The sequence below is a fragment of the Leptidea sinapis genome, chromosome 29, assembly GCF_905404315.1.
Source record: "Leptidea sinapis chromosome 29, ilLepSina1.1, whole genome shotgun sequence".
Taxonomy (NCBI): Eukaryota; Metazoa; Arthropoda; class Insecta; order Lepidoptera; family Pieridae; genus Leptidea; species Leptidea sinapis.
The window spans coordinates 8,918,006-8,935,623 of NC_066293.1; the positions used below are offsets into that span (position 1 = coordinate 8,918,006).

At 36.6% G+C, this 17,618-nt stretch overlaps 1 long non-coding RNA gene across 1 annotated transcript; it reads left to right on the forward strand.

The window, feature by feature from the left end:
• The first annotated feature begins 3,901 nt into the window (after positions 1-3,901).
• Positions 3,902-16,148, forward strand: LOC126973339 (uncharacterized). Its single transcript, XR_007731334.1, has 3 exons — positions 3,902-4,029; positions 11,788-11,884; positions 15,915-16,148. It is a non-coding gene; the product is annotated as an uncharacterized LOC126973339 (long non-coding RNA).
• The last annotated feature ends 1,470 nt before the right edge of the window (positions 16,149-17,618 follow it).

A 17,618-nucleotide genomic window follows, 5' to 3' on the forward strand; every position in this document is an offset into this window, starting at 1 on the left:
GACCACTTCGAATAAGCTTTTTATATTTTAAATTGTTTTATATTTATTTATTAAACTAACACATTGTAAAAGTAATAAATGTTATTTGCAATAATATTTTTTCTTTGTTTCAGTATTCATGGCAAGACTAGTTATACAGGGTGTCCCAAAGTTATGGGACATGAAGGGAAAGTACCTTAAATATCGGAGATAGGCTATTTTACTGAAAGAAGACTTTATGTTATTTTTAAAAGTTAGTAATTCTGCATTCAATTTAATTAGTTTTTGGTCATTCATTGGCATCATAAAAGTAGGGGTGTTTTTTTTACATTTAAGTCGGTTCGATTCCCAGACGAAGCAAGTAATTTTTAGAAAATCTTTGAATGCAGAATTCCTAAGTTTTAAAAATAACATAAAGTCTTCTTTCAGTAAAATAGCCTATCTTCGATATTTAAGATACTTTCCCTTCATGTCCCATAACTTTGGGACATCCTGTATATGAAGTGTTGTGCTTAAAATAAAAAAGATTATCCCAAATTCGAAAAAGACAGTCGGACTTGAACAAAAATTGCAGTTAATTGCGCATCGTGGCGGAAATCGTTGTAAATTCGTATTAACACGAAGAGCGCTTTCGCACACAGTCAGATCCGTATCCGTAAAAACACGGAACGTCGTAGAACTATTTCTATGGTAATTTACGGACTAGATCCAGTTCCCATCATCCAATGAACGTTCGCGCACTGCGTCCAACCCAATCCGAGATTCCAAAATACGTTCGAGTGCAGACGCAGCGGGGCGGTAGGATAAGAATAAGTAGCCGGGGGGTTTTTTAATGTCTCTATTAGTAGTAGTGGAAGTCGCTTTGTTCATGCGTCTTTTATAATATCACTATTTTTATATTATACACTTATCCATCAGCACTACACTAACTCTTATGGTTTTGTTTGTTTTAATCTACTTACACCACTGTTGTCAAGGAGCTGAATTGCCTTGACATAACTGGATTGTCTCGACATAACTGGATTGCCCTAACATAAAGGTATTCATTTTCTCAGACTTGATTCCTTTAGAATGGCGCTCTGAGAGTGCCAAGCGGCGCAAGAAACTCTCCCAGCTTTCTTTTTTGCGCTCTTTTTAATAAAATATATTGCTATAAAAGAATTATTATCTAATCCCAGGCTGTCTTATCACTTAGATATTCAGCTGTGGATTAGTAGGATTTACGACAGCCATTATTAAATAAAACATTTAAATTATATATAGATAATTCCTGAACCGTGACAGGGACTTTATAATAAAATTGTATACATTTACCTTTAATAAGTGGATTGCCTCGACATAACTGGATTGCCTCGACCTAGCTGGATGGCCTAGACATAACTGGAATGCATCGACATATCTGGATTGCCTCGACATAGCACAGTGAATATTGTAAATATTGTGGGAATTTGTTCGGTATGATGGGGCCGGATACTAAGCAATCCAGTACCCATGGCTATTACTGGTTATCGGGAAACCGAGTGGTCGCAACAAGACCTGGGTAATCTATGTGACCATCTGCTAGTGAAGTCCCCGAAAAATCAAAGATTAGAACATTTGGATCAAATAGACAGTTAGAAATACAAATACTTGAAAGTATGTTTTTTATGGAAGAGGAGGATAAACGAGCGGATCACCTGATGTTAAGTGATCACCGTCGACTACATTCCCCTGCAAAACCGGAGGAATCACAGCAGCGTTGTCGACCTTTTAGTACGCGTTTTTGAAGGGACCCAATGTCGTATCGAGCCGATGGAAACACCGCACAAGGAAGCTCATTTCACACTCTTATACTATAAAAATTATAAGTGCTAATTAATCGCAGGACGACATTCGCTTCATCACACACTTTTCCATTACAGGTAGTTAAGTACGCTTGTGATATTCAAATCAAATCAAATCAAAATCACTTTATTCATGTAGTTAGGTTACGGAAATGACACTTATGAATGAAAAAAAAAAATTTTTCTTATTGAAACTTCGTAAAGGTTTGATCTAATGAGAAGAAGTAGCAAAAAACTAATTGCCACTCTTAAATCAAGATTTACATTTCCATCGTTTTACAAATCATTTCAATTACAGTATATGTTAAGTGATGCAAAAATTTACGTCAAACGTCAAATAGTCAATACATTACACGAGTAAGTCAAAAAATAAAATGTTAATTAATACATAATATTGTAGGATGCAAAGTGACGGTTCCTCCCTGCGTCGTAATCCTCAGTACTGAGGGTCGTGACCACCACTCTGTATCACTTTCTCGCGTATGATAGCTCTCCATCTATTCCTGTCTCTGGCGGTGTGAAAGGCATTGTGAACCGTAGAGTCGACGGCGGAGCGGATCTGGTCGGACCATCGTGTTGGACTGCGTCCACGAGGCCTCTTCCCATCTATCTTGCCGACCACAGTGAGCCTCTCAAGGTTTCCATCGTCCTTCCTTGCGATGTGACCGAAGTATTCTAAAACTCTGCGCAGACATTCGGAAGACAATCGCGAGATCATGAGTTCACGCAGTATGGAGAGATAAGATCCAACTCGATACGAAGCATCTTTCTCCAGCACCACATCTCAAAAGCGTCAATGCGTTTGTGGTCTGCAGCTTTCAGTGTCCAAGTCCCAGCGCCGTACGAAAATATCGAGAAGACTAGGGTCCGTTCCAGTATTAAAAAATGACGGTTATTATACGATAAAATTTAAGAATACACGCTGAAAAATGATGACCACATATTTTATTAATACTCCGTACCTCAAAAGGAAAAAGCACAACCGTATGTCCGTATGTCCCTTTATCTCGGGCACGCGTGGAGGTATCGAGTTGAAATTAAAACGATATACTAAAGTCTACTTTCTCTTGAAGCTGTCAATCACTCTTCTAAGTAAACGTAAAAAACGAAATCGCTGAAGACACCATACACATCCTTCTGGAATGCGAAGTGATTGCCAGAATCAGGCTGGGGTGTCTTAAAATATCTTCACTCAAAGAAATGGAGGTGCCCTTCCCAATCTCTCTGAGGATCCTACGCCTCTTAAAAGTAATAATAGGTCTTCCGGATATCATTTAAATCCCGGCACAGTATGGTACACCTTTCCGAGATGAGGGCAGGCGCGCTAGCGGAAGCAGGAATAGATCAAAGAATTTAAGTGCATTTTAATAGCCTAATTATAATAATAATAAAGAAAGAAAGCTGAAATAGACAAATTGTCGAAGTACCTATACCTAGCACACAAGGTTACTGACATGTGGGATGTTGATTAAACAATTGTTCCAATAGTCGTTTCCGTAAACGGTCTTATAGCAAAGAGCCTCGACCATCATCTCAAGAGGCTCTCGCTTAATAACTGGATTAACGGTCACTTACAGAAAGCAGCTGTTTTGGGAACGGCACGCATCGTTTTTTTTTTTTTTTTTTTTTTATTTTATGGAATAGGAGGACAAACGAGCGTACGGGTCACCTGGTGTTAAGTGATCACCGCCGCCCACATTCTCTTGCAACACCAGAGGAATCACAAGAGCGTTGCCGGCCTTTAAGGAAGGTGTACGCGCTTTTTTTGAAGGTACCCATGTCGTATCGTGCATCGTGCGGAAGTTCCTCAGTCTGTCGCCCTAACCACCGGCGGAATCGTTGTGAACCAACGCCGGCGGGTCTCTATGTTTTATATTTATATTTGTGTATTTATGTAGAAAATAAGATAAAATTATAATAAAGAGTATAATAATAACGTAAAAAAAGATACGGACGTTTATATCGCGAAAAACGTATATTTCAACGCTCCCAAGGGAATCAATAATTGAAATAACGCGCCAAATCCTACGCGGAAAAGTCGCGAACGCCCGCTCATACAAACTATAAAATAATTTTCAACTTATCGACATTGCGCGCATCACTAGCGCGTAATGATTGAAGTTTATTTCATTGTCTCGTCAGTTTGTTTACAAACGCTCGCACTAGCGGGCTTCTTGTGATATTAACGTGTTTAATTGTTATATTTGTGACATGGAGTTATATGCAGGTAAATTAATTTCACATTATAAAGTGTAATTATAAATGTAGTAAAAGTAATAGACTTAGTAATTAAATGCGATATAAACGTAACAATTAAAACAATAATTATTGTTATCACGCATTTATGCAATAAATAATTATATTATTTTGAATATTTTATTGTTAGTTCAAGTAAGACAATGGAACATGGAATAGAATAGTCTTTGTTAGAAAGTAATTGTTTGTTTTTTTTTTATGGTGACTGGCCACTAAGCTAAGAATCCTACTAAAAGTGTCTGTCGAATATTTTGAATGTTTTTTTCCAAGATATAGATTTTGTTTTTTATTTATTTCATAGTAAGGGTTACAACACGGTATACAATAAACAGAAACAATATTATAAACATAGTAAAGAGTTATTCTAAGCATGGCACTGTTACGGCTGTTATATACTATCTTCAGATAGAGATAAATTACTACCTTCTACTATCAGTAATAACTTAGCTATCAATAATCTGAAGCTGTCCCAATATACCCGATAAGTCATTCTTATCGCCTTATATTGGGACGCGTGAATTGCAATTTCCATACAAACTTCTATCTCTGGTAAGCTATACGTCCTCCCATTGACACACAGCATGTACGGTAAACCGATAAGGTGAGTTACCGTCGATAAGTTTATTGGGACAGAAAAATCAACGATAGTTACGATTTTTATCTCAAGTAGGAGATAGACTGAATATTGGGAACGGCCGTTAGACTCTTACGACTTTACAAATGAACTTGGTATAAATGTTTATAAATTAACATTTTGTTTATGATTGGGTTATTCAGACGTATAACATTTCCCGCGTTTATTTGTAAGGCTACTTGACATTCGGTAAACTTCAAAATTATCATTGTATTGACAGTTCCATTTGACCGAGTGAAACGCAGAGCAGCTCGAACTGTCGGGGCACGACCCAGTGCTCTGTGAACGGCTGGATCACTTGGCGTTGCGTAGAGACGTCGCTTCATTGTGTGTCTTCTAATGTCTGTGTCTCACACGGGGAGTGTTCCGAAGAGTTGTTTAACCTGATTCCTTCCGCCGAATTCCACCTTCGCACAACACGGATATCATCCCCACCATCTGGATGTATGGCGGTCCTCCACAGTGCGGTTTCCTAGGAGCGTTCTTCCACGTACTACAAAGCTGCGGAATGAGCTTCCTTGTGCGGTGTTTCCGGGACGATACGACATTTCCGGGGCGTAATATGTCGGACTCGAGTGTCCGCGTAAGCGGACACCCCATACCTACTATAACCTCCTCTGAGCTGTTAGCAGCCCTGGGCTTTCACAGCGAAGTAGGACATGGGCCGTGGAGGCCGCAAAGACTACGCAACAACAGTAGCGTGGCGTCTCCTAAGGAGACTAGAACCCCAGACCGGCTGTGTGCTTGTGGGAAAACAACACATCACACAATTTTATTACACTTAAACAGTCTTACACACTCTTTCGTAGAAAATAGTTATAGCGCGATGCAAAGTCAATACAATAAAATACAACACCATCTATCAAGTAAAAGTGTAAACATTTTGGATAATATTGATTAAAGCGTTATGAACGAATACATTCTGAACACATGTTGTGGGAACATATTCATCGCCCAACAAAAGATATACTAATTTAGGCATAAAAAGTTTTCGTTTTATTAACATACATATAGGATGTAATGTCCGTTTGTATGTTATACATTCTATCTGTCTTCAAACATTAACAAATAAGGAAACAGCCGCGTAATACATTTCACAATGTATTAGATAATGTTATGATTACGAACGAACAAGTATTGCTACACAGTAATACAACTTGTATTAGCAAACCGACTCTGCCGGAAGAATATATATATGTTACTAGCTGACTGACAGACGTTCTTCTGTATGTCTACTATTTATTTCATAGTTATTTGTGTTGTGTAATAAGGGGTATTAAAACACGAATGTGGATTTATCACACGAGGCGAAGTCGAGTATGATAATAGTATCACATGAGTGTTTTAATACCTAATCATCAACAGTTGCATACAAGACTGTATCTACACCCAGAATATGAATCCTCTAAAAGATTCTGGAACAGTTAGCTTACTGCTAACATTAAAAGTTAAAACACCAGTCCTAGTATTAACCTAATATCATTCATTACTGATTATATACAAATAAACTGAGTATTAATGAAACAATTATTTATTTTAGTAGTTATTTACATTTTGTATAGTGCAATAATTAAAATTCACTCGAATATAATGTTTTGCAGCGTTTAAAAGGAATCGCTCAAAAATATCGAAGAAAAACGACGTTCTGGGAGTGTGGAGCGCGCGTAAACGAAAATGTTCTTTTTTTGAAATTCATACAGATACCACGCATCGAGCAATAAGAATGTGGCTGTATGTTGAAACTCTTTGCGCATGAAGGGATAAAAAAAAACATAGGAGTGTTGTTATGAAATTCAGTACAACATTACAACACTCTTTTGGGTGATGTAATGGTTATTAGAACATTGGGTGTTTTAATGTTGGCAATAAGCTAACTGTTTCAGAATCTTTAATAGAGGATTTAAAGCATGGGTGTAGATAAAATTACTTACATGTGACTTAATAATTAATAACACTATTTATATAAAAAACTAGCTGACCCAGCAAACGTTGTATTGCCATCATAGTATCATCATCAACTATAGTTAATCTATCAACGATAGGTAGCTAAAATTAAGTTTGTTTTTTTAACTCCTGAAGGGTTAGACAGATACAAAGATTCTAATTAGTTATTCATTTCAAACTATTCTTTCAATTTGGTTTCTGAATAACGGGGGACGCATCAAAGAAAAACAAATTTGTTGTTTTTATTTAATTCCGAGCATTTTCCTATTTATTCACCATTTAAACCCTGCACTTCCACAAATAATTCAAGATCAAAATTAGCCAAATCGGTCCAGCCGTTCTCGAGTTTTGGCGAGACTAACGAACAGCAATTCATTTTTATATATGTATATAGATAGATAATGAAATAAAAGTTAAGTAATCTAATAAAATTAATTAATTATAAATTGTATAAATTGTAAGTATCATTAAGAACGATGCCGGCAGGTTAGGTGCCCATGAAGCTGGTATATATCTGTATATCTTATGTATAAAATTCTCGTGTTATCCCGATATACACAGCAATTTGTTTGAAAATTATCGGGTAGGTCTAAGAATCGGCCAACATCTATTTTTAATACCCCTAAATGATCACCCACCCCTAATTTTTTTAATTGACTTTTTTTTTACTTTATTATAATAATATATAATATATAATAATAATAAATTCAGCATTAAAAAATACATACCACTTCAAATTTTCACCCGTCTACGATCAACACCTATTTTTGTATCGCGAATTTTATAATTATTCAGTTCGATCCACAGATCCAAAATAGGGTTGCAAGATGGCAATCGATCAATTATTATTTAAATAATTATTGTAGGACGATAAATTTTATGTACAATATTAGTATTTGATATATCTGAGAATCGGTCATCTATTTTTTATACCCCAAAAATTTTAATTATTGTTTTTTTTTATTACTATAGATGGCAATACCACATTTGCTGGGTCAGCTAGTAATAAATAAAAAACTGTTTTATTATGAATTTGTCAATAATATTTCATAACATCAAGAATTATTTTGTAAAATATGCTCCCTGTTGTTTTAATGAAATTGATTCACAGAACTGTCATGGTTTTGTGTCAATAAATTATCTAATAGAAAATATGTCCATACAAAAGAAATATTGGAAATAAAAATAATTATGGGTCCCAAATCAAAATAAAACTATCCTATCTCTTAAGTTGGATGGACTAAACTGCACTTCATTAAAATCAGTTCACTAGCTTAGTAGTTCACTGGAAACAAACATCAGGACACTGGATTTATAAATATAAGTGTTATAAAGTTGCGTAAATTGAGCAATGCGCCATGGTTCATACACGGAAGTGCATGATTATCTGGAAATACCAACAATTAAAGAAGAAATATAAAAGTCTTCTGTGGCCTATAAACAAGAGTTGAACGACATAAAAATAATTTGGCTAGAAACCTAATACCGCCTTATAAAGATTAGAGAGTAAACGAATGTTGCTGCTAGATTAGTGTACTTTAGTTATTTTCGCAGCAACATCATGCTCCTGACATTGATATAGTGTTTGCTCTGTAAAAGAGAGCTGTTTGTGCTATATATCAGCTTGGTTTTAGGCAGTCTCTCAAAGAAAAATTTACAGAAATAAATATGTAACTGTTCATTGTCAGTACATTTATGAAAATTTAATATACGTTTACAAAAATCGTCACTTTTTTGCTCTTAATAGTGATTTTCATTATTATAACACGAGAAATAAGGGATTGCTTGTAACTAATTTTAGTAGGCTTCATAAGATACATAATAGCTTTAAGGGTAAATGTATACACTTTTGTAATACAGCCCCAGCTACTGTTCAGGCATTATCTATAAATAAATTTAAATATTTTATTAAAAATGGCTCTATTGTAAATCCCCCTACTCCACCGCTGAATATCTTAGTGATCGGACAGCCTGGGACTAGATTATGATTATTTTATAGCAATAACAGTATGAGTACATACAATATTGTATTTTTTTTTAAAAGAACGCAAAAAGGAATGCTGGATGAGTTTTCTGCACCGATTCTCTCTCAGAACGCCATTTATTTCCAAAGCTGTGGTAGTGTTTTAACTATAAACTTATTTTATAATATGTAATAGACGAACCCTGTGTGAAAGTGAGATAACTATCATAACATTAAAACCCAGGTGTGAGAGAGAGAATAGGTGAAGACCATGAAATCGTTGTAAAACAATTTAGTGTCCATTAGTCTCCTGTCAAATTAGAACGCGTTTTAATATTAGTGGTTTCATTGTTACTGTTCTGTGTTTTAACGGATATTTTACGGTTTTCAAGGAGCTTTCTTCCACGTACTACTAAGCTGTGGAATGAGCTTCTTTGTGCGGTGTTTCCGGGACGATACGACATGGCTACCTTCAAAAAAAGCGCGTACACCTTCCTTAAAGGCCGGCAACGCTCTTGTGATTCCTCTGGTGTTGCAAGAGACCCGTACGCTCGTTTGTCCTCTATTCCATAAAAAAAAAGAACTGACATCAAATAGAATTGTAAAGGAATCAATTAGACTAGAGTAGGTAATTCATTTTAATTCCAACTCGATACCTGCACGCGTTCTCGAGATAATCTTGACGGACAACAAAGCGATTCTTTAAGGGTTCCGTTTCTCCCTTTTGAGGTACGGAACCCGAAAAACGAATAAATAATTAATTGCAATTGATATTAAGGTCGATGAACTGGCTTCGATGTGACTGATAACATGATATGCAGAAATTGTTACATCAATTTGTTATACAGTTGATACGTATTTACTCTTGCAAAGCCACATATGGCGTATTGTTGTCACCTCTGTCACTATCAGCTTGATTCATTTGACCGCGTGCAACGCAGAGCTGCTCGAATTGATGGGGACCCAGTGCTGTGTGAACGGCTAGATCACTTGGCGTTGTATAGTAACGTCGTTTGATTGTGTGTTTTCTACCGCATTTATCGTGGGGACTGTTCCGAAGAGCTGTTTGACTTGATTCCGGTTGCCGAATTCCACCTTCGCACGACACGCCATAAATTAGGATATTATCCCCACCATCTGGATGTGTGGCGTTCTTCGTACATTAAACATGATAGTAGTGATTTAGTATGTATTAGAAGGGCGGACGTGAAACAGCGCACACATATACGACACCTCAACATACACCTAATTACTTAGCCGCTTTACGAATTGACGGAAGTGTTGAAAAGTCACAAATGGACATTTTCCCTAGTTAAATTAAAATAATATATATTACATCAATCAAATCAACCAAATCATTCATGAATTCCACCTTCGCACGACATGCCTCGAATTAGGATATCATCCCCACCATTTGGATGTGTGGCGGTCGTCCACAGTGCGGCTTATAAGGAAACTTTCTTCTACGTACTACATACAAAAAAAAATATCGTTGTGCCCCCAGAAAGTAGCGACGACCCCAAACATACCCAATGACTCTCCCAACGTCTTGGGAGAAGAAGTGCCAGGGTATAGGGCTCCGCCCTGACACCCTACTTCCGCCCTCACACAGGGGGTGAGAAGAAAACTCAACGCGACGTACTACATAGCTGTGAAATGAGCTTCCTTGTGCGGTGTTTTCGGGACGATACGAGATGGGAACCTTTAAAAAAAAGCGCCCTATGAGCAGGCTTATTGGCACGTATTAATGCCATAAAAAGGCATAAAAGGCATTTATTTTCTTCAAATTGATTCCTTTAGAATTCTTTTTGATGTCATTTCTACCATATACATAAACCCATTTTATGTATCAAAGCGTTCTTCCTTTTTGCTACTACCTACTCTCATGGACTAACAATAAACAATCGACAAAACTATAGACAAACAATTCTTCCAATAGACATTTAAGCTTCATATTAAGGAAATTTTAATGAAGCAAAAGTATTGTAAAGTTCAGGAACATATAGACGATACAATTAGGTGGATAATGTGAGAACTGTAAAGGGAGAATAAAACTTGCTGAGTTTCTTGCAAAATCTTCTTAAAACAAGGTCTACTAGTATTCTCTTGCACCGATGACATTATGACCGACTTTCATAAGTGTACTTAAATGAACAAGGAAATTTCATTTCATTTCAATTTTACGCGTGTTGATTCTTGCTGCGTTTTACTAACGATGTCTGTATTTAGCTGCAGCGCACACGGGGAGATATTTCATATTTATAATTTAACGAGTATGACTGCCATCCTCGTTTGACCTCCTAATCATAACAAATGAACAAACATAAACTTGATATGCCTACTACTCGGTTAAGTCGAGTTAGTAAGTCGTTTATTGAGCGATGTATATGCTTTTACAATATGATCCCAGAAAATGTACAAAACAAATGTGTTACTTTAAAAGAATTGTTAAAAAACGTTTGTGTGGGAAAGGCTATTATAACATAAATGATTTTCTTAATGATACCACAGACCGAGAGTGGAGCGGACACCCCTTTAATTATAAATGTTTATTGTACGATATAACACTGTTATGCATATCTTAATATATACATAGATATAAATTACGTGACACGTTGTTTGTCCGCGATGGACTCTACTAATGAACGGATTCTAATGGGGATTACTCCATGGAGTGCAGTTTGGTCCAACTTGACAGATAAGATAGTTTTTATTTCGATTTGGGATACATAATTATTTTTATTTTCAATATTTGTTTTGTATGGACATATTTTCTATGAGAGAATTTAGTGACGCACTGTTTGTTAGTTCCGCTGTGAAATAATTTAATAATAACAGAAGCATTTTTTACGAAATAATTCTTGATGTTTTGAAATATTATTGGCAAATTTCTATATAACAGTATTTTCTTTATTATCTACAGTACAACGTCTGTCGGGGCAGCTAGTATTTATTTAAAAAGCCCGCTGAGTTTCTTGCGCCCGTTCTTCTCAGGTACGAGGCAGTCTATTTTGAATGGGTGGAAGTTTTTGACGTTCTAAAAGTGATTTTGAAGAAAAATATTTGAATTCGAATTATGCTCTAAGCGATGACATTTTTTTCCTTTTAAGCATCGGAATTCTTGTAATAAATATATTTTATAAAACTTCTATATAAATACTGCTTATAACGTATAAAAATTATTTCAGATACTACGGTTACCAGAAACTATCGAAGCAGTTTAGAGGAACTATTCACAGACTTCGATGATTGGGTCCGGAAATTCAGAAGATGCATGGACAAACGGTGAGAAATAACGCAGTATAGTCACAAAACATGTAATAGAACAGTAGCGTAACTCAGCAGTCTCTTTGAAATGTATATCTATGTCTTGGTGGAGCGTTAGGGTTGGTACATACAAGAAGATTGACGACGCGGACGGCACGGCGCAGCTAATTTTACTCGGACAGCGACCAGTCTCGGCGGCGTACGGCGTGACACCAAAGAGTATAATAATATACAGGGAAAAGAGAGCCCTCTCTACGCATTATGAGCTGTCTATTTGAAAACTAGCGCCATCTGGAGATTGGCCCCGAAAATAACTATTAAAAGCTCCAAATTATAAAATTCATTTTTAATGTTGTGACGCAATTAAAATATAACTAACTCTACTTTTTAACGTAGGTATTGCAATTTTATACCATGCTGAAATTGCGCGTAGAGTTAGTTATTTAATTTTGTCACAACATAGAACATAAAGGATAGATTTAGTAGTGTGAATATGCAAAATGGAACACGAGAGCTACATATAGGCGCAAACTCTAGAACAAGCCGCCATTTTATGACCAGTGGGCAGTGACACAAATAAAGAAAAGTTGAAAGGTTTCAAAGCGAGTGACAACTGACAAAGCTTTCATTTTCGGGCCAACTAACAGATGGCACTACATTCTTCTGAAAACGTCACTTTAAGGCGTCTGTCCCATCCCTGTGACACTTAATAGTTTTGTCTCCCCAAACTGCTTTGCGGCCGTGTAAATTGTGTGTATGTGTGTGTTACAGTAGTTGTATTACTGTATTGTGGCATAATGCCAGTAGTATATTGTTCTATTTATTGAACACCTTATTTTTTAAATGAAAATAAAGGACGAGACGAGCAGAACGTTCAGCTGACGGTAATTGATACGCTCAACCCATTACAATGCAGTGACACTCAGAATTCTTAAAAAACCCAAAAATTCTGAGCGGCACTACAATTGCGCTCGTCACCTTGAGACATAAGATGTTAAGTCTCATTTGCCCAGTAATTTTACTAGCTACGGCGCCCTTCAGACCGAAACACAGTAGTGCTTACACTGCTTCACGGCAGAAATAGGCGCCGTTATGGTACCCATAATCTACTCGGCTTCCTGTGCAAAGGATCCTCCCTCTGGTGAAATGTGGTATGTGTGTGTGTCGATTCAGGCGCTCTAGAATGAAGTTACAGTAATTCTATTACTGTATTTTGGCATAGTGCCAGCACAGACTATTAAAAAAAGAAGGACTCCGCGCCGTGATATTAGCAAGTGAAGCACCTTTATGCTAGTGTGTGTGCGGTTACGGGGTATACCAGTTACACAATTTTTTCTCCCTTAAATAATCATATATCCACAAAAACTTTTATCGTATTGTTTTTACACTTTTTCACAACGCACGACGGCATTTTTAAAATATTTTATTGCGACGCTAACTGATCTGTCACAGACGATGGCAAATCTCATAATGGCGGCCAATCGGCTTGTATTAGTGTAAGTGTATGCGTGGGTCTATGTATATACACGTTTACCGGCGGTTTGTTTTGGTGCCTCACTGTTATGTAAGGTGACACGGAGTCCTTATTTTTTTACACGTCCGTGAGTGCCAGTAGTATTTTGTTCTATTTATTAAACGCCTTGTATAATTCCCGCGCGATAAGATGACGAATAGCATCCATTTAAGTGACGTCAGGTTTGGGCATATATTTCAATAATCACCAAATAAAAGTATTCCAATTATAGCCCAATTGTTTATTAAGTCAGGGAATGATAGTATCTGCAACGTCACTGCTAATTAAGTGTAAGAACATAAAACAAAAGAAGGGTGGGGAATGAAAATGTTACATAAATATATCATTACTACATAGATATATGATACATTTGAGAATAAAATCATTTTTAGGGATTGAAACGCGTGTGATTGTAACTGTGTTTTTAAAATAAGGTATTTACGTAATTAACCTTTTCCTGAACTGTTGTCATTTTGAAGTTAAGCGCCATTTTTTTTGCCTCGGAGCTTATTTGGTATCACAACCGCAGTCCCCCTGAAAACGTGCTCATGTAAAGGCCACGAAACGTCGGGTCAGCTTAAGGTTAGGTTACACATTATATGTATAGATATTATGTGAGACGAAATTCAAAAGAATTGTTAAATGACGTATATGTGGTTAAAATTACTATTACTTAATGACTTTCTTAACGATACCACAGATTGGGAATTGAGCGAGCCTCCTCGGGTTCTTAAAATTACTTAAAAATTATATTGTAATGAAATTGTATTTAAAACAATCCCGCTGAGTTGCTTACTTTCTTCTCAGGTCTGAAGCACTAATTTTGAATGTGTGGTAGGTACTTTTTAACTTTCAATAAGTGATTTCATATCCTAATTTGAATTTCCATGTTCTTACAACTTGTCTATTATATACTAGTCAAAACAAAATAAGGGCCACTTGATTTTTTTGGCCTCGCTAGCGATAATTTATTTTTTATGCATTCTCAAGTAGCTGATACCTTATTGTTTACACACTTTTTTTGAGCATTCCACCCGCATAATTGTTTGAAGTGGGTAGTTTTAGATAATTTATTGCAACCACTTGATTCTACCCGATTTTAAGATGGATTTCAACTCAGTCAAATTGACGATTCTCTCAGGAACACTGTAAGTTTCGTTTGACTAGTGGCTGAATTAACATTTTAAAAAAGTTATGCCGAGAATTCGAAGTCATATGGACTTGCCAACCGTAACTAGGGCCGTAACATTGCTTCAAGAAGGCCATTCGCAGCGTTCTGTGGCGTTGCAGCTGGGTTTTTCCCGGCGAGCGATCCAGAATGCTTGGAATCGTTTTCAAGAGACTGGGAGACTAACCAGGAGACGGGGATCTGGCAGAGTTCGAGCAACTACAGCACAGGAGGACCGCTACGTGCGTTTGACTGCGCGTAGAGAACGCTGTATAACAGCCCGTTCGTTACAAAACCGTTTGCAGCAGGCGACCGGTACACGTGTTAGTGATCAAACTATTAGAAATCGTTTACACGAAGACCAGCAGTTCTCCAGGAGACGTGTAGTGCGGATACCATTAACAAGTGCACATCGTGCAAACCGATTATCATTCGCAAGGCAGCATCTGGCGTGGGATATGAATGATTGGAGGACTGTATTGTTTACGGATGAGTGCAAAGTTAAATTTTTTAGTGGTGACCGTCGCATTAGGGTCTGGAGGCGTGAAGGTGAGCGATTTTCGGATGCTTGCATCTACGAAAGTGACAGATTTGGGGGCCCCAATGTTATGGTATGGGGAGGAATCTCTATGTCAGGCAGAACCGAGCTGGTAATTCTAAACGAAGGCACAATAACAGCTCAACGTTACATCGAGGAGGTCATAAGACCCCATGTGGTCTCATATGCACATAGAATCGGCGCAAGATTCCATCTGATGCACGATAATGCTTGCGCTCATACAGCTAGGGCCACCAGAGAAGCCCTAGAGGAGGCTGGTATACAGGTGTTGGCCTGGCCTGCAAACAGTCCGGATCTAAATCCCATTAAACACATGTGGGATTTACTGAAATGCAGTGTTCGAAGCACAAACCAACCCGTGCACAATGAAAGACAGCTAATAAACGTTCTGAAATCAAGCTTGGAAAAAATTCCTCCAGAAACAGTGGTTCACCTGGTGGAGAATGTACCTTCTAGGCTTCAAGAGTGCATTAGTAATCGAGGACGGCATTCTAGATATTGAGGAAAGTCATAAATCAAGAAACATTTTATGTTTTTTTTTTGCAAAAATGTCAATTTTTAGAAAAAGTGGAGAAAATTTCTTTTTTTAATGGAATGCATCATTATTTTATGCTGTCTACAATAAAAATCAATCAATTTATCCAACTGAAACATTGATCAACCTTTAAACCTCAAGAATTCATGAGAATACTGTAAAAACGCGGTGGCCCTTATTTTGTTTTGACTAGTATATATTAGGTCTATTATTTTTTACATATTTTCTTTATAAATGTCAAAGAACTAATGGATTAATCTATTTTTCTTGCAGATCACTAGATTTCGATGCGGTGGAAACAACTAAATGTGATTGTAGGAAGGAACAAATAAACGACATAAAAAACATAAAGATGATTCATAATTATCTAATCGGAAAAAACTTTAGTGAAAATGGCGCGAATACCTTCGAGATGACAAATCAAGATGGCGATTTTATTACCACAGACTATATCTATTATTGTTTAGTTAAGAGATACTTAAGAAATAATACACGTTCAAAGCTTTATTTTTTATTTTGACATATCCATCGATTTTATTTTTTCAAGAGAAGTTTTAAATAAGTAATGTACCAGCGGGAGCCATTGCACAGGAAGCCGGGTAGATTATGGGTACCACAACGGCGCCTATTTCTGCCGTGAAGCGTGAATGTTTACACATTACTGTGTTTCGGTCTGAAGGGCGCCGTAGCTAGTGAAATTACTGGCCAAATGAGACTTAACATCTTATGTCTCAAGGTGACAAGCGCAATTGTAGTGCCGCTCAGAGATTTTGGGTTTTTCAAGAATCCTGAGCGGCACCGCATTGTAATGAGTGGGGCGTATCAATTATCAGCTGAGCGTCCTGCTCGTCTCGTCCATTATTTTCATAAAAAAAAACTCTCTAAGCTATGTTCACCGTTATTTAATAGATAAATATAGCCTTTATTGCTAGATATTAGATGTAATAACATGTTTAATTGTATTTCCTCTATTTTTTTTTATTATTTCTAGCTTGTCCACTGACATAGGCCTCCTCTAAAATTTAATAGATACCTAATATAAATTCAGCATTTCTAACCTCTCTTCAAATCGTAGTCTGATCTTTATTGATACCACAGGGTAGGGAAGGATACTTAGGTATTCTGATACCGACCAGCGTAAAGGGTACCTACCCTTTACGCTGGTCGACCTAGCCTTTACAATGGATGACACATATTAAGAATGTCAAAGTATGTCATACATTTTCCATCTAAGCATTTACTATTTATCACCACTTCGGAAAAGATAAGCTATAATGAGACGAAATGGCTAGAAACTCATTACCACTAATTTACGTATATTAACAGCTTCAAATAGTATATCGTACGTGAGACTAAGTTATATTAGATACATTTCTGTATTTATATTTTATATTTGTGTTGATAAAATCGATTAATCGATTAATAATAATCGGCTCTCATTCAAACTATCTAATAACTTTTTAATACCTATTTTATTATTTAATGATAAGTTCAGATGTATTTAAAGATTTTTAGTTAGTTGATTTTATTTACTTATAACAATGGTATCAAGTCCATCAGCTCAAACCAAAAAACAATAAAAGAAGGATATTTAAATATTTTATCAATATACTCGATTAGAAAAAATCCCCCGGTAGGTTTATGGGCAAAAAAATTATTGATGTCAGTTGACATTGAACAAATTTGTAATTGAAGCGATAAAAGTTTAGGATTAGTCTCTCGGTCTTTCGACATATTCTGCTATGTTTGCTCTCAAATCAACAATTAGCTACTACACACGTAGAGACACCGTTGTATACGCATGCTTCATAGACCTGAGTCGAGCTTTTGACCTGGTAAACTATCAATTACTAAAGCAAAAACTCACCATGTCGATTGTGGCACAAAAAACTGTGGATCTGTTGAGATACTGGTACAAAAGCCAAACAAATTATGAAAAATGGGGCGATGCCATCTCTAATTATATTAGATTAGGGT